This window comes from Pseudophryne corroboree, unplaced genomic scaffold (assembly GCF_028390025.1).
Source record: "Pseudophryne corroboree isolate aPseCor3 unplaced genomic scaffold, aPseCor3.hap2 scaffold_500, whole genome shotgun sequence".
In the NCBI taxonomy this organism is placed as follows: domain Eukaryota; kingdom Metazoa; phylum Chordata; class Amphibia; order Anura; family Myobatrachidae; genus Pseudophryne; species Pseudophryne corroboree.
In genome coordinates this window covers 113498-134300 of record NW_026970106.1, presented here as the reverse complement: position 1 = coordinate 134300, position 20803 = coordinate 113498, and the positions used below count along the sequence as shown (strand labels likewise).

The 20803-nt window shown below is 35.9% G+C and overlaps 3 non-coding genes across 3 annotated transcripts; 1 reads left to right on the top strand and 2 right to left on the bottom strand.

Annotated features, from left to right (window-relative positions):
- Positions 1–1377: 1377 nt before the first annotated feature.
- On the bottom strand, positions 1378–1451 carry TRNAN-AUU (transfer RNA asparagine (anticodon AUU)). Its single transcript has one exon. It is a non-coding gene; the product is annotated as a tRNA-Asn (tRNA).
- A 5770-nt stretch (positions 1452–7221) lies between these two features.
- On the bottom strand, positions 7222–7295 carry TRNAN-AUU (transfer RNA asparagine (anticodon AUU)). The gene has a single exon. It is a non-coding gene; the product is annotated as a tRNA-Asn (tRNA).
- Positions 7296–13995: 6700 nt separating this feature from the next.
- TRNAN-AUU (transfer RNA asparagine (anticodon AUU)) lies at positions 13996–14069 on the top strand. The gene has a single exon. It is a non-coding gene; the product is annotated as a tRNA-Asn (tRNA).
- Positions 14070–20803: the final 6734 nt, after the last annotated feature.

The window sequence follows — 20803 nt, the reverse complement described above, 5'->3', positions numbered from 1 at the left end:
CACTCAATTGGATTTTTCTGCCAGCATATTTTTTTTCTCTGCAACCCACTGCTAAATTGTGCTTCCTAGCTGTTTTTATAAAATCACTGAATCAAATCTAACTCTGATTACATCAGAGAAGGCAAGGTACCCTACACCGTAACAGGGGGTTTGAAATTTTGACTTGTCTACTTAAAGATCACCAAAATCTGATAACAAGGGAAATTAGGTCCCTGGGTGGGATTGAACCACCAACCTTATGGTTAATAGCCGTACATACTAACTGATTGCGCCACAGAGACATTTTGCAAAAGTCCATACTGACAAAGGCTAATAAGCATTCATCTAAAACGTTTCCTAGAAAAACTTTAAAAAGTCAATAATCTGGAGAGTTTTTGTAAGATGTTTCTTCCATCAACCAACGAAGAAACACATTGGTACTTTCCCATGATGAGTGAGTGCTTCAGGATCTCTTGCACTTACATGTGCAGCAGAGTACTGCAATGGAAGCATGATGGGCCCATAACCCAGAGGTAGGCAGATTGAAACTATCCTCTGCTATATGCATTTTTTTTGTTAATTAAAGTAATCCAAAACTGGGATTGATATTTTGTCTCTTTTATTTTTACTTAAAGTACAATAACTTTTACCATTTTAATTTGTTTTAATAGTATATTGACAGTATTGTTTTCTTTCAAAAATCCACTTCATTTTCTTTACCCTATTATTAAAATGGTAATTGACAAAAACAAACTACATTGTCACCAGAAGAGCAATACAAAATGTACAAGTGATATATTAAAATCATCTTTCCAGCTTGAATTTCAATGATGCATTGGGTCAACAAATTTGTGAGAAACATCTTCACCCTTAAATAAAGATTTTCTTAATTCCTTACCTGTGTGCTAATTAGATATCACCTTGTTTTCACATTAAACAGACTTCCACATGAGAAAGCAGCAAGGAAGCAGTGGCGTTAATGTTTCCTGGTGTCAACTTGTATTATTTCAGTAGACATTGAAATGAGGATGCATCTTGCTGCCTTTCCAATGAAGCAAGTTTAATTTAGTAATAGGTGAAAAACCATCCTTACAAAGGTGTTAATCAGAGACTTGGCTTTGTGGACACTTTTCAGAGAACAAATTTGTTAGCATAAAAATAAAGCCAGAAAATGAAGAGCTGTTTAATCACTCGATTGGATTTTTCTGCCAGCATATTTTTTTTCTCTGCAACCCACTGCTAAATTGTGCTTCCTAGCTGTTTTTTTTATAAAATCACTGAATCAAATCTAACTCTGATTACATCAGAGAAGGCCAGGTACCCTACACCATAAGAGGGGGTTTGAAATTTTGACTTGTCTACTTAAATATCACCAAAATCTGATCACAAGTTTAATTAGGTCCCTGGGTGGGATTGAACCACCAACCTTTCGGTTAATAGCCGAACACACTAACCGATTGCGCCACAGAGACACTTTGCAAAAAGTGCCTACTGACAAAGGCTAATAAGCATACATCTAGAACGTTTCCTAGAAAAACATTAAAAAATCAATAATCTGGAGAGTTTTTGTAAGATGTTTCTTCCATCAACTAACGAATAAACACATTGGTACTTTCCCATGATGAGTGAGTGCTTCAGGATCTCTTGCACTTACATGTGCAGCAGAGTACTGCAATGGAAGCATGCTGGACCCATAACCCAGAGGTAGGCAGATTGAAACTATCCTTTGCTATATGCATTTTTTTTGTTAATTTAAGTAATCAAAACTGGGATTGATATTTTTGCTCTTTTATTTTTACTTAAAGTACAATAACTTTTACCATTTTAATTTGTTTTAATAGTATATTGACAGTATAGTTTTCTTTCAAAAATCCACTTAATTTTCTTTACCCTGTTATTAAAATGGTAATTGACAAAAAAAACTACATTGTCACCAGAAGAGCAATACAAAATGTACAAGTGATATATTAAAATCATCTTTCCAGCTTGAATTTCAATGATGCATTGGGGCAACAATTTTGTGAGAAACATCTTCACCCTTAAATAAAGATTTTCGTAATTCCTTACCTGTGTGCTAATTAGATATCACCTTGTTTTCACATTAAACAGACTTCCACATGAGAAAGCAGCAAGGATGCAGTGGCGTTAATGTTTCCTGGTGTCAACCTGTATTATTTCAGTAGACATTGAAATGAGGATGCATCTTGCTGCCTTTCCAATGAAGCAAGTTTAATTTAGTAATAGGTGAAAAACCATCCCTACAAAGGTGTTAATCAGAGACTTGGCTTTGTGGACACTTTTCAGAGAACAAATTTGTTAGCATAAAAATAAAGCAAGAAAATTAAGAGCTGTTTAATCACTCAATTGGATTTTTATGCCAGCATATTTTTTTTCTCTGCAAACCACTGCTAAATTGTGCTTCCTAGCTGTTTTTATAAAATCACTGAATCAAATCTAACTCTGATTACATCAGAGAAGGCCAGGTACCCTACACAATAAGAGGGGGTTTGAAATTTTGACTTGTCTACTTAAATATCACCAAAATCTGATAACAAGGTCAATTACGTCCCTGGGTGGGATTGAACCACCAACCTTTTGGTTAATAGCCGTACACACTAACTGATTGCGCCACAGAGACACTTTGCAAAAGTACATACTGACAAAGGCTAATAAGCATTCATCTAAAACGTTTCCTAGAAAAACTTAATAAAGTCAATAATCTGGAGAGTTTTTGTAAGATGTTTCTTCTATCAACCAACGAAGAAACACATTGGTACTTTCCCATGATGAGTGAGTGCTTCAGGATCTCTTGCACTTACATGTGCAGCAGAGTACAGCAATGGAAGCATGCTGGGCCCATAACCCAGAGGTAGGCAGATTGAAACTATCCTCTGCTATATGCATTTTTTTGTTTGTTAATTAAAGTATTCCAAAACTGGGATTGATATTTTGGCTCTTTTATTTTTACTTAAAGTACAATAACTTTTACCATTTTAATTTGTTTTAATAGTATATTGACAGTATTGTTTTCTTTCAAAAATCCACTTCATTTTCTTTACCCTATTATTAAAATGGTAATTGACAAAAACAAACTACATTGTCACCAGAAGAGCAATACAAACTGTACAAGTGATATATTAAAATCATCTTTCCAGCTTGAATTTCAATGATGCATTGGGGCAACGATTTTGTGAGAAACATCTTCACCCTTAAATAAAGATTTTCTTAATTCCTTACCTGTGTGCTAATTAGATATCACCTTGTTTTCACATTAAACAGACTTCCACATGAGAAAGCAGCAAGGATGCAGTGGCGTTAATGTTTCCTGGTGTCAACCTGTATTATTTCAGTAGACATTGAAATGAGGATGCATCTTGCTGCCTTTCCAATGAAGCAAGTTTAATTTAGTAATAGGTGAAAAACCATCCTTACAAAGGTGTTAATCAGAGACTTGGCTTTGTGGACACTTTTCAGAGAACAAATTTGTTAGCATAAAAATAAAGCCAGAAAATAAAGAGCTGTTTAATCACTCAATTGGATTTTTCTGCCAGCATATTTTTTTTCTCTGCAACCCACTGCTAAATTGTGCTTCCTAGCTTTTTTTATAAAATCACTGAATCAAATCTAACTCTGATAACATCAGAGAAGGCCAGGTACCCTACACAATAACAGGGGGTATGAAATTTGACTTGTCTACTTAAAGTTCACCAAAATCTGATAACAAGGTCAATTAGGTCCCTGGGTGGGATTGAACCACCAACCTTATGGTTAATAGCCGTACATACTAACTGATTGCGCACAGAGACACTTTGCAAAAGTCCATACTGACAAAGGCTAATAAGCATTCATCTAAAACGTTTCCTAGAAAAACTTTAAAAAGTCAATAATCTGGAGAGTTTTTGTAAGATGTTTCTTCCATCAACCAACGAAGAAACACATTGGTACTTTCCCATGATGAGTGAGTGCTTCAGGATCTCTTGCACTTACATGTGCAGCAGAGTACTGCAATGGAAGCATGCTGGGCCCATAACCCAGAGGTAGGCAGATTGAAACTATCCTCTGCTATATGCATTTTTTTTTGTTAATTAAAGTAATCCAAAACTGGGATTGATATTTTGTCTCTTTTATTTTTACTTAAAGTACAATAACTTTTACCATTTTAATTTGTTTTAATAGTATATTGACAGTATTGTTTTCTTTCAAAAATCCACTTCATTTTCTTTACCCTATTATTAAAATGGTAATTGACAAAAACAAACTACATTGTCACCAGAAGAGCAATACAAAATGTACAAGTGATATATTAAAATCATCTTTCCAGCTTGAATTTCAATGATGCATTGGGTCAACAATTTTGTGAGAAACATCTTCACCCTTAAATAAAGATTTTCTTAATTCCTTACCTGTGTGCTAATTAGATATCACCTTGTTTTCACATTAAACAGACTTCCACATGAGAAAGCAGCAAGGATGCAGTGGCGTTAATGTTTCCTGGTGTCAACCTGTATTATTTCAGTAGACATTGAAATGAGGATACATCTTGCTGCCTTTCCAATGAAGCAAGTTTAATTTAGTAATAGGTGAAAAACCATCCCTACAAAGGTGTTAATCAGAGACTTGGCTTTGTGGACACTTTTCAGAGAACAAATTTGTTAGCATAAAAATAAAGCCAGAAAATGAAGAGCAGTTTAATCACGCAATTTGATTTTTTTGCCAGCATATTTCTTTTTCTCTGCAACCCACTGCTAAATTGTGCTTCCTAGATGTTTTTATAAAATCACTTAATCAAATCTAACTCTGATTACATCAGAGAAGGCCAGGTACCCTACACCATAACAGGGGGTATGACATTTGACTTGTCTACTTAAAGATCACCAAAATCTGATAACAAGGTCAAGTACGTCCCTGGGTGGGATTGAACCACCAACCTTTTGGTTAATAGCCGTACACACTAACTGATTGCGCCACAGAGACACTTTGCAAAAGTACATACTGACAAATGCTAATAAGCATTCATCTAAAACATTTCCTAGAAAAACTTAAAAAAGTCAATAATCTGGAGAGTTTTTGTAAGATGTTTCTTCTATCAACCAACGAAGAAACACATTGGTACTTTCCCATGATGAGTGAGTGCTTTAGGATCTCTTGCACTTACATGTGCAGCAGAGTACAGCAATGGAAGCATGCTGGGCCCATAACCCAGAGGTAGGCAGATTGAAACTATCCTCTGCTATATGCATTTTTTTGTTTGTTAATTAAAGTAATCCAAAACTGGGATTGATATTTTGGCTCTTTTATTTTTACTTAAAGTACAATAACTTTTACCATTTTAATTTGTTTTAATAGTATATTGACAGTATTGTTTTCTTTCAAAAATCCACTTAATTTTCTTTACCCTATTATTAAAATGGTAATTGACAAAAACAAACTACATTGTCACCAGAAGAGCAATACAAAATGTACAAGTGATATATTAAAATCATCTTTCCAGCTTGAATTTCAATGATGCATTGGGGCAACGATTTTGTGAGAAACATCTTCACCCTTAAATAAAGATTTTCTTAATTCCTTACCTGTGTGCTAATTAGATATCACCTTGTTTTCATATTAAACAGACTTCCACATGAGAAAACAGCAAGGATGCAGTGGCGTTAATGTTTCCTGGTGTCAACTTGTATTATTTCAGTAGACATTGAAATGAGGATGCATCTTGCTGCCTTTCCAATGAAGCAAGTTTAATTTAGTAATAGGTGAAAAACCATCCTTACAAAGGTGTTAATCAGAGACTTGGCTTTGTGGACACTTTTCAGAGAACAAATTTGTTAGCATAAAAATAAAGCCAGAAAATGAAGAGCTGTTTAATCACTCAATTGGATTTTTCTGCCAGCATATTTTTTTTCTCTGCAACCCACTGCTAAATTGTGCTTCCTAGCTGTTTTTATAAAATCACTGAATCAAATCTAACTCTGATTACATCAGAGAAGGCCAGGTACCCTACACCGTAACAGGGGGTTTGAAATTTTGACTTGTCTACTTAAAGATCACCAAAATCTGATAACAAGGGAAATTAGGTCCCTGGGTGGGATTGAACCACCAACCTTATGGTTAATAGCCGTACATACTAACTGATTGCGCCACAGAGACATTTTGCAAAAGTCCATACTGACAAAGGCTAATAAGCATTCATCTAAAACGTTTCCTAGAAAAACTTTAAAAAGTCAATAATCTGGAGAGTTTTTGTAAGATGTTTCTTCCATCAACCAACGAAGAAACACATTGGTACTTTCCCATGATGAGTGAGTGCTTCAGGATCTCTTGCACTTACATGTGCAGCAGAGTACTGCAATGGAAGCATGATAGGCCCATAACCCAGAGGTAGGCAGATTGAAACTATCCTCTGCTATATGCATTTTTTTTTTGTTAATTAAAGTAATCCAAAACAGGGATTGATATTTTGTCTCTTTTATTTTTACTTAAAGTACAATAACTTTTACCATTTTAATTTGTTTTAATAGTATATTGACAGTATTGTTTTCTTTCAAAAATCCACTTCATTTTCTTTACCCTATTATTAAAATGGTAATTGACAAAAACAAACTACATTGTCACCAGAAGAGCAATACAAAATGTACAAGTGATATATTAAAATCATCTTTCCAGCTTGAATTTCAATGATGCATTGGGTCAACAAATTTGTGAGAAACATCTTCACCCTTAAATAAAGATTTTCTTAATTCCTTACCTGTGTGCTAATTAGATATCACCTTGTTTTCACATTAAACAGACTTCCACATGAGAAAGCAGCAAGGAAGCAGTGGCGTTAATGTTTCCTGGTGTCAACTTGTATTATTTCAGTAGACATTGAAATGAGGATGCATCTTGCTGCCTTTCCAATGAAGCAAGTTTAATTTAGTAATAGGTGAAAAACCATCCTTACAAAGGTGTTAATCAGAGACTTGGCTTTGTGGACACTTTTCAGAGAACAAATTTGTTAGCATAAAAATAAAGCCAGAAAATGAAGAGCTGTTTAATCACTCGATTGGATTTTTCTGCCAGCATATTTTTTTTCTCTGCAACCCACTGCTAAATTGTGCTTCCTAGCTGTTTTTTTTATAAAATCACTGAATCAAATCTAACTCTGATTACATCAGAGAAGGCCATGTACCCTACACCATAAGAGGGGGTTTGAAATTTTGACTTGTCTACTTAAATATCACCAAAATCTGATCACAAGTTTAATTAGGTCCCTGGGTGGGATTGAACCACCAACCTTTCGGTTAATAGCCGAACACACTAACCGATTGTGCCACAGAGACACTTTGCGAAAAGTGCCTACTGACAAAGGCTAATAAGCATACATCTAGAACGTTTCCTAGAAAAACATTAAAAAATCAATAATCTGGAGAGTTTTTGTAAGATGTTTCTTCCATCAACTAACGAATAAACACATTGGTACTTTCCCATGATGAGTGAGTGCTTCAGGATCTCTTGCACTTACATGTGCAGCAGAGTACTGCAATGGAAGCATGCTGGACCCATAACCCAGAGGTAGGCAGATTGAAACTATCCTTTGCTATATGCATTTTTTTGTTAATTTAAGTAATCAAAACTGGGATTGATATTTTTGCTCTTTTATTTTTACTTAAAGTACAATAACTTTTACCATTTTAATTTGTTTTAATAGTATATTGACAGTATAGTTTTCTTTCAAAAATCCACTTAATTTTCTTTACCCTGTTATTAAAATGGTAATTGACAAAAAAAACTACATTGTCACCAGAAGAGCAATACAAAATGTACAAGTGATATATTAAAATCATCTTTCCAGCTTGAATTTCAATGATGCATTGGGGCAACAATTTTGTGAGAAACATCTTCAAGTAGTGGTGATCTTTAAGTAGACAAGTCAAATGTCATACCCCCTGTTATTGTGTAGGGTACCTGGCCTTCTCTGATGTTATCAGAGTTAGATTTGATTCAGTGATTTTATAAAAAAAGCTAGGAAGCACAATTTAGCAGTGGGTTGCAGAGAAAAAAAATATGCTGGCAGAAAAATCCAATTGAGTGATTAAACAGCTCTTTATTTTCTGGCTTTATTTTTATGCTAACAAATTTGTTCTCTGAAAAGTGTCCACAAAGCCAAGTCTCTGATTAACACCTTTGTAAGGATGGTTTTTCACCTATTACTAAATTAAACTTGCTTCATTGGAAAGGCAGCAAGATGCATCCTCATTTCAATGTCTACTGAAATAATACAAGTTGACACCAGGAAACATTAACGCCACTGCATCCTTGCTGTTTTCTCATGTGGAAGTCTGTTTAATATGAAAACAAGGTGATATCTAATTAGCACACAGGTAAGGAATTAAGAAAATCTTTATTTAAGGGTGAAGATGTTTCTCACAAAATCGTTGCCCCAATGCATCATTGAAATTCAAGCTGGAAAGATGATTTTAATATATCACTTGTACATTTTGTATTGCTCTTCTGGTGACAATGTAGTTTGTTTTTGTCAATTACCATTTTAATAATAGGGTAAAGAAAATGAAGTGGATTTTTGAAAGAAAACAATACTGTCAATATACTATTAAAACAAATTAAAATGGTAAAAGTTATTGTACTTTAAGTAAAAATAAAAGAGCCAAAATATCAATCCCAGTTTTGGATTACTTTAATTAAAAAAAAAAAGCATACAGCAGAGGATAGTTTCAATCTGCCTACCTCTGGGTTATGAGCCCAGCATGCTTCCATTGCTGTACTCTGCTGCACATGTAAGTGCAAGAGATCCTGAAGCACTCACTCATCATGGGAAAGTACCAATGTGTTTCTTCGTTGGTTGATGGAAGAAACATCTTACAAAAACTCTCCAGATTATTGACTTTTTAAAGTTTTTCTAGGAAACGTTTTAGATGAATGCTTATTAGCCCTTGTCAGTATATACTTTTGCAATGTGTTTCTGTGGCGCAATCAGTTAGTGTGTACGGCTATTAACCAAAAGGTTGGTGGTTCAATCCCACCCAGGTACGTAATTGACCTTGTTATCAGATTTTGGTGATCTTTAAGTAGACAAGTCAAAATTTCAAACCCCCTGTTATGGTGTAGGGTACCTGGCCTTCTCTGATGTAATCAGAGTTAGATTTGATTCAGTGATTTATAAAAACAGCTAGGAAGCACAATTTAGCAGTGGGTTGTAGAGAAAAAGAAATATGCTGGCAGAAAAATCCAATTGAGTGATTAAACAGCTCTTCATTTTCTGGCTTTATTTTTATGCTAACAAATTTGTTCTCTTAAAAGTGTCCACAAAGTAAAGTCTCTGATTAACACCTTTGTAGGGATGGTTTTTCACCTATTACTAAATTAAACTTGCTTCATTGGAAAGGCAGCAAGATGCATCCTCATTTCAATGTCTACTGAAATAATACAGGTTGACACCAGGAAACATTAACGCCACTGCATCCTTGCTGCTTTCTCATGTGGAAGTCTGTTTAATGTGAAAACAAGGTGATATCTAATTAGCACACAGGTAAGGAATTAAGAAAATCTTTATTTAAGGGTGAAGATGTTTCTCACAAAATCGTTGCCCCAATGCATCATTGAAATTCAAGCTGGAAAGATGATTTTAATATATCACTTGTACATTTTGTATTGCTCTTCTGGTGACAATGTAGTTTGTTTTTGTCAATTACCATTTTAATAATAGGGTAAAGAAAATGAAGTGGATTTTTGAAAGAAAACAATACTGTCAATATACTATTAAAACAAATTAAAATGGTAAGAGTTATTGTACTTTAAGTAAAAATAAAAGAGCCAAAATATCAATCCCAGTTTTGGATTACTTTAATTAACAAAAAAAAATGCATATAGCAGAGGATAGTTTCAATCTGCCTACCTCTGGGTTATGGGCCCAGCATGCTTCCATTGCTGTACTCTGCTGCACACGTACGTGCAAGAGATCCTGAAGCACTCACTCATCATGGGAAAGTACCAATGTGTTTCTTCGTTGGTTGATAGAAGAAACATCTTAAAAAAACTCTCCAGATTATTGACTTTTTTAAGTTTTTCTAGGAAACGTTTTAGATGAATGCTTATTAGCATTTGTCAGTATATACTTTTGCAAAGTGTCTCTGTGGCGCAATCAGTTAGTGTGTACGGCTATTAACCAAAAGGTTAGTGGTTCAATCCCACCCAGGGACGTAATTGACCTTGTGGTCAGATTTTGGTGATCTTTAAGTAGACAAGTCAAATTTCATACCCCCTGTTATTGTGTAGGGTACCTGGCCTTCTCTGATGTTATCAGAGTTAGATTTGATTCAGTGATTTTATAAAAAAAGCTAGGAAGCACAATTTAGCACTGGGTTGCAGAGAAAAAAAATATGCTGGCAGAAAAATCCAATTGAGTGATTAAACAGCTCTTTATTTTCTGGCTTTATTTTTATGCTAACAAATTTGTTCTCTGAAAAGTGTCCACAAAGCCAAGTCTCTGATTAACACCTTTGTAAGGATGGTTTTTCACCTATTACTAAATTAAACTTGCTTCATTGGAAAGGCAGCAAGATGCATCCTCATTTCAATGTCTACTGAAATAATACAGGTTGACACCAGGAAACATTAACGCCACTGCATCCTTGCTGCTTTCTCATGTGGAAGTCTGTTTAATGTGAAAACAAGGTGATATCTAATTAGCACACAGGTAAGGAATTAAGAAAATCTTTATTTAAGGGTGAAGATGTTTCTCACAAAATCGTTGCCCCAATGCATCATTGAAATTCAAGCTGGAAAGATGATTTTAATATATCACTTGTACAGTTTGTATTGCTCTTCTGGTGACAATGTAGTTTGTTTTTGTCAATTACCATTTTAATAATAGGGTAAAGAAAATGAAGTGGATTTTTGAAAGAAAACAATACTGTCAATATACTATTAAAACAAATTAAAATGGTAAAAGTTATTGTACTTTAAGTAAAAATAAAAGAGCCAAAATATCAATCCCAGTTTTGGAATACTTTAATTAACAAACAAAAAAATGCATATAGCAGAGGATAGTTTCAATCTGCCTACCTCTGGGTTATGGGCCCAGCATGCTTCCATTGCTGTACTCTGCTGCACATGTAAGTGCAAGAGATCCTGAAGCACTCACTCATCATGGGAAAGTACCAATGTGTTTCTTCGTTGGTTGATAGAAGAAACATCTTTATTTAAGGGTGAAGATGTTTCTCACAAAATTGTTGCCCCAATGCATCATTGAAATTCAAGCTGGAAAGATGATTTTAATATATCACTTGTACATTTTGTATTGCTCTTCTGGTGACAATGTAGTTTTTTTTGTCAATTACCATTTTAATAACAGGGTAAAGAAAATTAAGTGGATTTTTGAAAGAAAACTATACTGTCAATATACTATTAAAACAAATTAAAATGGTAAAAGTTATTGTACTTTAAGTAAAAATAAAAGAGCAAAAATATCAATCCCAGTTTTGATTACTTAAATTAACAAAAAAAATGCATATAGCAAAGGATAGTTTCAATCTGCCTACCTCTGGGTTATGGGTCCAGCATGCTTCCATTGCAGTACTCTGCTGCACATGTAAGTGCAAGAGATCCTGAAGCACTCACTCATCATGGGAAAGTACCAATGTGTTTATTCGTTAGTTGATGGAAGAAACATCTTACAAAAACTCTCCAGATTATTGATTTTTTAATGTTTTTCTAGGAAACGTTCCAGATGTATGCTTATTAGCCTTTGTCAGTAGGCACTTTTTGCAAAGTGTCTCTGTGGCGCAATCGGTTAGTGTGTTTGGCTATTAACCGAATACCCCCTGTTATTGTGTAGGGTACCTGGCCTTCTCTGATGTTATCAGAGTTAGATTTGATTCAGTGATTTTATAAAAAAAGCTAGGAAGCACAATTTAGCAGTGGGTTGCAGAGAAAAAAAATATGCTGGCAGAAAAATCCAATTGAGTGATTAAACAGCTCTTTATTTTCTGGCTTTATTTTTATGCTAACAAATTTGTTCTCTGAAAAGTGTCCACAAAGCCAAGTCTCTGATTAACACCTTTGTAAGGATGGTTTTTCACCTATTACTAAATTAAACTTGCTTCATTGGAAAGGCAGCAAGATGCATCCTCATTTCAATGTCTACTGAAATAATACAGGTTGACACCAGGAAACATTAACGCCACTGCATCCTTGCTGCTTTCTCATGTGGAAGTCTGTTTAATGTGAAAACAAGGTGATATCTAATTAGCACACAGGTAAGGAATTAAGAAAATCTTTATTTAAGGGTGAAGATGTTTCTCACAAAATCGTTGCCCCAATGCATCATTGAAATTCAAGCTGGAAAGATGATTTTAATATATCACTTGTACAGTTTGTATTGCTCTTCTGGTGACAATGTAGTTTGTTTTTGTCAATTACCATTTTAATAATAGGGTAAAGAAAATGAAGTGGATTTTTGAAAGAAAACAATACTGTCAATATACTATTAAAACAAATTAAAATGGTAAAAGTTATTGTACTTTAAGTAAAAATAAAAGAGCCAAAATATCAATCCCAGTTTTGGAATACTTTAATTAACAAACAAAAAAATGCATATAGCAGAGGATAGTTTCAATCTGCCTACCTCTGGGTTATGGGCCCAGCATGCTTCCATTGCTGTACTCTGCTGCACATGTAAGTGCAAGAGATCCTGAAGCACTCACTCATCATGGGAAAGTACCAATGTGTTTCTTCGTTGGTTGATAGAAGAAACATCTTACAAAAACTCTCCAGATTATTGACTTTATTAAGTTTTTCTAGGAAACGTTTTAGATGAATGCTTATTAGCCTTTGTCAGTATGTACTTTTGCAAAGTGTCTCTGTGGCGCCATCAGTTAGTGTGTACGGCTATTAACCAAAAGGTTGGTGGTTCAATCCCACCCAGGGACGTAATTGACCTTGTTATCAGATTTTGGTGATATTTAAGTAGACAAGTCAAAATTTCAAACCCCCTCTTATTGTGTAGGGTACCTGGCCTTCTCTGATGTAATCAGAGTTAGATTTGATTCAGTGATTTTATAAAAACAGCTAGGAAGCACAATTTAGCAGTGGTTTGCAGAGAAAAAAAATATGCTGGCATAAAAATCCAATTGAGTGATTAAACAGCTCTTAATTTTCTTGCTTTATTTTTATGCTAACAAATTTGTTCTCTGAAAAGTGTCCACAAAGCCAAGTCTCTGATTAACACCTTTGTAGGGATGGTTTTTCACCTATTACTAAATTAAACTTGCTTCATTGGAAAGGCAGCAAGATGCATCCTCATTTCAATGTCTACTGAAATAATACAGGTTGACACCAGGAAACATTAACGCCACTGCATCCTTGCTGCTTTCTCATGTGGAAGTCTGTTTAATGTGAAAACAAGGTGATATCTAATTAGCACACAGGTAAGGAATTACGAAAATCTTTATTTAAGGGTGAAGATGTTTCTCACAAAATTGTTGCCCCAATGCATCATTGAAATTCAAGCTGGAAAGATGATTTTAATATATCACTTGTACATTTTGTATTGCTCTTCTGGTGACAATGTAGTTTTTTTTGTCAATTACCATTTTAATAACAGGGTAAAGAAAATTAAGTGGATTTTTGAAAGAAAACTATACTGTCAATATACTATTAAAACAAATTAAAATGGTAAAAGTTATTGTACTTTAAGTAAAAATAAAAGAGCAAAAATATCAATCCCAGTTTTGATTACTTAAATTAACAAAAAAAATGCATATAGCAAAGGATAGTTTCAATCTGCCTACCTCTGGGTTATGGGTCCAGCATGCTTCCATTGCAGTACTCTGCTGCACATGTAAGTGCAAGAGATCCTGAAGCACTCACTCATCATGGGAAAGTACCAATGTGTTTATTCGTTAGTTGATGGAAGAAACATCTTACAAAAACTCTCCAGATTATTGATTTTTTAATGTTTTTCTAGGAAACGTTCTAGATGTATGCTTATTAGCCTTTGTCAGTAGGCACTTTTTGCAAAGTGTCTCTGTGGCGCAATCGGTTAGTGTGTTCGGCTATTAACCGAAAGGTTGGTGGTTCAATCCCACCCAGGGACCTAATTAAACTTGTGATCAGATTTTGGTGATATTTAAGTAGACAAGTCAAAATTTCAAACCCCCTCTTATGGTGTAGGGTACATGGCCTTCTCTGATGTAATCAGAGTTAGATTTGATTCAGTGATTTTATAAAAAAAACAGCTAGGAAGCACAATTTAGCAGTGGGTTGCAGAGAAAAAAAATATGCTGGCAGAAAAATCCAATCGAGTGATTAAACAGCTCTTCATTTTCTGGCTTTATTTTTATGCTAACAAATTTGTTCTCTGAAAAGTGTCCACAAAGCCAAGTCTCTGATTAACACCTTTGTAAGGATGGTTTTTCACCTATTACTAAATTAAACTTGCTTCATTGGAAAGGCAGCAAGATGCATCCTCATTTCAATGTCTACTGAAATAATACAAGTTGACACCAGGAAACATTAACGCCACTGCTTCCTTGCTGCTTTCTCATGTGGAAGTCTGTTTAATGTGAAAACAAGGTGATATCTAATTAGCACACAGGTAAGGAATTAAGAAAATCTTTATTTAAGGGTGAAGATGTTTCTCACAAATTTGTTGACCCAATGCATCATTGAAATTCAAGCTGGAAAGATGATTTTAATATATCACTTGTACATTTTGTATTGCTCTTCTGGTGACAATGTAGTTTGTTTTTGTCAATTACCATTTTAATAATAGGGTAAAGAAAATGAAGTGGATTTTTGAAAGAAAACAATACTGTCAATATACTATTAAAACAAATTAAAATGGTAAAAGTTATTGTACTTTAAGTAAAAATAAAAGAGACAAAATATCAATCCCAGTTTTGGATTACTTTAATTAACAAAAAAAAATGCATATAGCAGAGGATAGTTTCAATCTGCCTACCTCTGGGTTATGGGCCCATCATGCTTCCATTGCAGTACTCTGCTGCACATGTAAGTGCAAGAGATCCTGAAGCACTCACTCATCATGGGAAAGTACCAATGTGTTTCTTCGTTGGTTGATGGAAGAAACATCTTACAAAAACTCTCCAGATTATTGACTTTTTAAAGTTTTTCTAGGAAACGTTTTAGATGAATGCTTATTAGCCTTTGTCAGTATGGACTTTTGCAAAATGTCTCTGTGGCGCAATCAGTTAGTATGTACGGCTATTAACCATAAGGTTGGTGGTTCAATCCCACCCAGGGACCTAATTTCCCTTGTTATCAGATTTTGGTGATCTTTAAGTAGACAAGTCAAAATTTCAAACCCCCTGTTACGGTGTAGGGTACCTGGCCTTCTCTGATGTAATCAGAGTTAGATTTGATTCAGTGATTTTATAAAAACAGCTAGGAAGCACAATTTAGCAGTGGGTTGCAGAGAAAAAAAATATGCTGGCAGAAAAATCCAATTGAGTGATTAAACAGCTCTTCATTTTCTGGCTTTATTTTTATGCTAACAAATTTGTTCTCTGAAAAGTGTCCACAAAGCCAAGTCTCTGATTAACACCTTTGTAAGGATGGTTTTTCACCTATTACTAAATTAAACTTGCTTCATTGGAAAGGCAGCAAGATGCATCCTCATTTCAATGTCTACTGAAATAATACAAGTTGACACCAGGAAACATTAACGCCACTGCATCCTTGCTGCTTTCTCATGTGGAAGTCTGTTTAATATGAAAACAAGGTGATATCTAATTAGCACACAGGTAAGGAATTAAGAAAATCTTTATTTAAGGGTGAAGATGTTTCTCACAAAATCGTTGCCCCAATGCATCATTGAAATTCAAGCTGGAAAGATGATTTTAATATATCACTTGTACATTTTGTATTGCTCTTCTGGTGACAATGTAGTTTGTTTTTGTCAATTACCATTTTAATAATAGGGTAAAGAAAATGAAGTGGATTTTTGAAAGAAAACAATACTGTCAATATACTATTAAAACAAATTAAAATGGTAAAAGTTGTTGTACTTTAAGTAAAAATAAAAGAGCCAAAATATCAATCCCAGTTTTGGATTACTTTAATTAACAAAAAAAAATGCATATAGCAGAAGATAGTTTCAATCTGCCTACCTCTGGGTTATGGGCCCAGCATGCTTCCATTGCTGTACTCTGCTGCACATGTAAGTGCAAGAGATCCTGAAGCACTCACTCATCATGGGAAAGTACCAATGTGTTTCTTCGTTGGTTGATGGAAGAAACATCTTACAAAAACTCTCCAGATTATTGACTTTTTAAAGTTTTTCTAGGAAACGTTTTAGATGAATGCTTATTAGCCTTTGTCAGTATGTACTTTTGCAAAGTGTCTCTGTGGCGCAATCAGTTAGTATGTACGGCTATTAACCAAAAGGTTGGTGGTTCAATCCCACCCAGGGACCTAATTGACCTTGTTATCAGATTTTGGTGATTTTTAAGTAGACAAGTCAAAATTTCAAACCCCCTGTTATGGTGTAGGGTACCTGGCCTTCTCTGATGTAATCAGAGTTAGATTTGATTCAGTGATTTTATAAAAACAGCTAGGAAGCACAATTTAGCAGTGGTTTGCAGAGAAAAAAAATATGCTGGCAGAAAAATCCAATTGAGTGATTAAACAGCTCTTTATTTTCTGGCTTTATTTTTATGCTAACAAATTTGTTCTCTGAAAAGTGTCCACAAAGCCAAGTCTCTGATTAACACCTTTGTAAGGATGGTTTTTCACCTATTACTAAATTAAACTTGCTTCATTGGAAAGGCAGCAAGATGCATCCTCATTTCAATGTCTACTGAAATAATACAGGTTGACACCAGGAAACATTAACGCCACTGCATCCTTGCTGCTTTCTCATGTGGAAGTCTGTTTAATGTGAAAACAAGGTGATATCTAATTAGCACACAGGTAAGGAATTAAGAAAATCTTTATTTAAGGGTGAAGATGTTTCTCACAAAATCGTTGCCCCAATGCATCATTGAAATTCAAGCTGGAAAGATGATTTTAATATATCACTTGTACATTTTGTATTGCTCTTCTGGTGACAATGTAGTTTGTTTTTGTCAATTACCATTTTAATAATAGGGTAAAGAAAATTAAGTGGATTTTTGAAAGAAAACAATACTGTCAATATACTATTAAAACAAATTAAAATGGTAAAAGTTATTGTACTTTAAGTAAAAATAAAAGAGCCAAAATATCAATCCCAGTTTTGGATTACTTTAATTAACAAACAAAAAAATGCATATAGCAGAGGATAGTTTCAATCTGCCTACCTCTGGGTTATGGGCCCAGCATGCTTCCATTGCTGTACTCTGCTGCACATGTAAGTGCAAGAGATCCTGAAGCACTCACTCATCATGGGAAAGTACCAATGTGTTTCTTCATTGGTTGATAGAAGAAACATCTTACAAAAACTCTCCAGATTATTGACTTTTTTAAGTTTTTCTAGGAAACGTTTTAGATGAATGCTTATTAGCATTTGTCAGTATGGACTTTTGCAAAGTGTCTCTGTGGCGCAATCAGTTAGTGTGTACGGCTATTAATCAAAAGGTTGGTGGTTCAATTCCACCCAGGGACGTACTTGACCTTGTTATCAGATTTTGGTGATCTTTAAGTAGACAAGTCAAATTTCATACCCCCTGTTATGGTGTAGGGTACCTGGCCTTCTCTGATGTAATCAGAGTTAGATTTGATTCAGTGATTTTATAAAAACATCTAGGAAGCACAATTTAGCAGTGGGATGCAGAGAAAAAGAAATATGCTGGCAAAAAAATCAAATTGCGTGATTAAACAGCTCTTCATTTTCTGGCTTTATTTTTATGCTAACAAATTTGTTCTCTGAAAAGTGTCCACAAAGCCAAGTCTCTGATTAACACCTTTGTAGGGATGGTTTTTCACCTATTACTAAATTAAACTTGCTTCATTGGAAAGGCAGCAAGATGTATCCTCATTTCAATGTCTACTGAAATAATACAGGTTGACACCAGGAAACATTAACGCCACTGCATCCTTGCTGCTTTCTCATGTGGAAGTCTGTTTAATGTGAAAACAAGGTGATATCTAATTAGCACACAGGTAAGGAATTAAGAAAATCTTTATTTAAGGGTGAAGATGTTTCTCACAAAATTGTTGACCCAATGCATCATTGAAATTCAAGCTGGAAAGATGATTTTAATATATCACTTGTACATTTTGTATTGCTCTTCTGGTGACAATGTAGTTTGTTTTTGTCAATTACCATTTTAATAATAGGGTAAAGAAAATTAAGTGGATTTTTGAAAGAAAACAATACTGTCAATATACTATTAAAACAAATTAAAATGGTAAAAGTTATTGTACTTTAAGTAAAAATAAAAGAGACAAAATATCAATCCCAGTTTTGGATTACTTTAATTAACAAAAAAAAATGCATATAGCAGAGGATAGTTTCAATCTGCCTACCTCTGGGTTATGGGCCCAGCATGCTTCCATTGCAGTACTCTGCTGCACATGTAAGTGCAAGAGATCCTGAAGCACTCACTCATCATGGGAAAGTACCAATGTGTTTCTTCGTTGGTTGATGGAAGAAACATCTTACAAAAACTCTCCAGATTATTGACTTTTTAAAGTTTTTCTAGGAAACGTTTTAGATGAATGCTTATTAGCCTTTGTCAGTATGGACTTTCGCAAAGTGTCTCTGTGGCGCAATCAGTTAGTATGTACGGCTATTAACCATAAGGTTGGTGGTTCAATCCCACCCAGGGACCTAATTGACCTTGTTATCAGATTTTGGTGAACTTTAAGTAGACAAGTCAAAATTTCAAACTCCCTGTTATGGTGTAGGGTACCTGGCCTTCTCTGATGTAATCAGAGTTAGATTTGATTCAGTGATTTTATAAAAACAGCTAGGAAGCACAATTTAGCAGTGGGTTGCAGAGAAAAAAAATATGCTGGCAGAAAAATCCAATTGAGTGATTAAACAGCTCTTCATTTTCTGGCTTTATTTTTATGCTAACAAATTTGTTCTCTGAAAAGTGTCCACAAAGCCAAGTCTCTGATTAACACCTTTGTAAGGATGGTTTTTCACCTATTACTAAATTAAACTTTCTTCATTGGAAAGGCAGCAAGATGCATCCTCATTTCAATGGTAAGTCAACCTTCTTGCCCTATGTTCCCTGTCAACGGATGAAGACGCATCATTATCTACCGCAGTCATTTTGGCCCAATAGATATGCAAGAAGTTTAGATTCCCCTTTCTTTGCAGGTAGAGGAAGGAAAAGGAAGAGGTCTGTAGCCTCTTCAAGATCGCAGGACCAGAGATTGTCCTCTGCTTCTGCCAAATCCACTGCATGACACTGGGGCTTTCTTGCAGGAGCCCACACCAGTGGGGGCACGTCTAAAACTCTTCAGTCAGTTCTGGATTCATTCGGACCTGGACTCGTGGGTTTTACAAATAGTGTCCCAAGGGTACAAACTGGGGTTTCAAGACGTTCCCCCTCACCGATTGTTCAAATTGGCCTTATTCAGCAGGGAGAAGGTTTTTATTCAAGCCTCTTCGTGGTCCCGAAGCCGGACGGCTCAGTCAGACCAATCTTAAATCTGAAATCCCTCAATTTCTTCCTAAAGAAATTCAATTTCAAGATGGAATTTCTCAGGGCAGTGATCTCCAGTCCGGAGGACGGAGATTTCATGGTTTTGGTAGACATAAAGGATGCCTACTTACATGTTCCCATTTAGCCACTGCCTCAAGCTACCTAAGGTTTGCAATTCAGGATTGTCATTACCAATTTCAGACATTGCCGTTTGGTCTGTCCACGGCTCCGAGGATTTTCACCAGGGTGATGGCGGAAATTATGGTTCTCCTTCGCAAGCAAGGAGTCACAATTATCCCGTACTTGGATGATCTCCTGATAAAGGCGAGATCCAGGGACCAGTTGGTGCAAAACATTGCACTCTCCCTGACAGTTCTTCAACAACATGGTTGGCTCCTAAACTTGCCAAAATCGCAGTTGGTCCCAATGACGCGGTTGTTGTTTTTGGGAGTCATACTGTTAGGCGCCAGGGTCCGCTTGATGGTCTGCGCGGCCCGGCGCCTAGCAACTAGAGACGCCGTGCACGTACAGCCGCCGGCTCCCTAGCAACGCTAGACGCCGGGCGCGCTGAGCCGCACGGACCCTAGCAACGGGGACGCCACTGGCGGACCGCGTTCCCCGTTGCTAGGCTTTAGGAAATTAAGATATTCACCTGCTCTCTGGCCGTGCAGCAAGGCAGCTGCATGGCATTTATTCTAATCAGCCTTTAGCAGCTGATTGGAGGACTCCTTGTTAAATACACTCCCAGGGCTTCTCACAGACGCCGGTAATAGCTTCCTGCATGCTGCCTTTGTTTGCTGAGAGTCTGTTTCCAGTCCTGCTGTATCCGGTCATTCCAGTCCGCAGAAGTCCGGTATTCGGGAGTTGTCATCTCATCCCAAGAGGTCGTTTGGTTCCCTGGAGTCCTGACTGATCACCGTTTTATATCCAGTGGTGTTCGTGAGTTGCGGCTCTGCCGTGTGTTGCGGCTCAGCCGCTTTACCTTTTATATTTTGTGTTTGGAGCATTTGCGGAGGGTTCCGCTTCCACAAGTCCTCTCTGGTACTTGGCGGTGCCGGGTAGGAGAATTGGACAAGTGGATATTTTGGTTGTCCTTTTTCCTGGCGGTTTCTCCGCACATATTATAGTTTTGAGTTTGCTTAGCCCCTGGCCTGGTTGTTTAGTTAGAGGGCCTCTTGTTATCACCCTGTCTCAGGTTTCCCTTTGTCTCTCATTAAGACCGGGGGGCATCG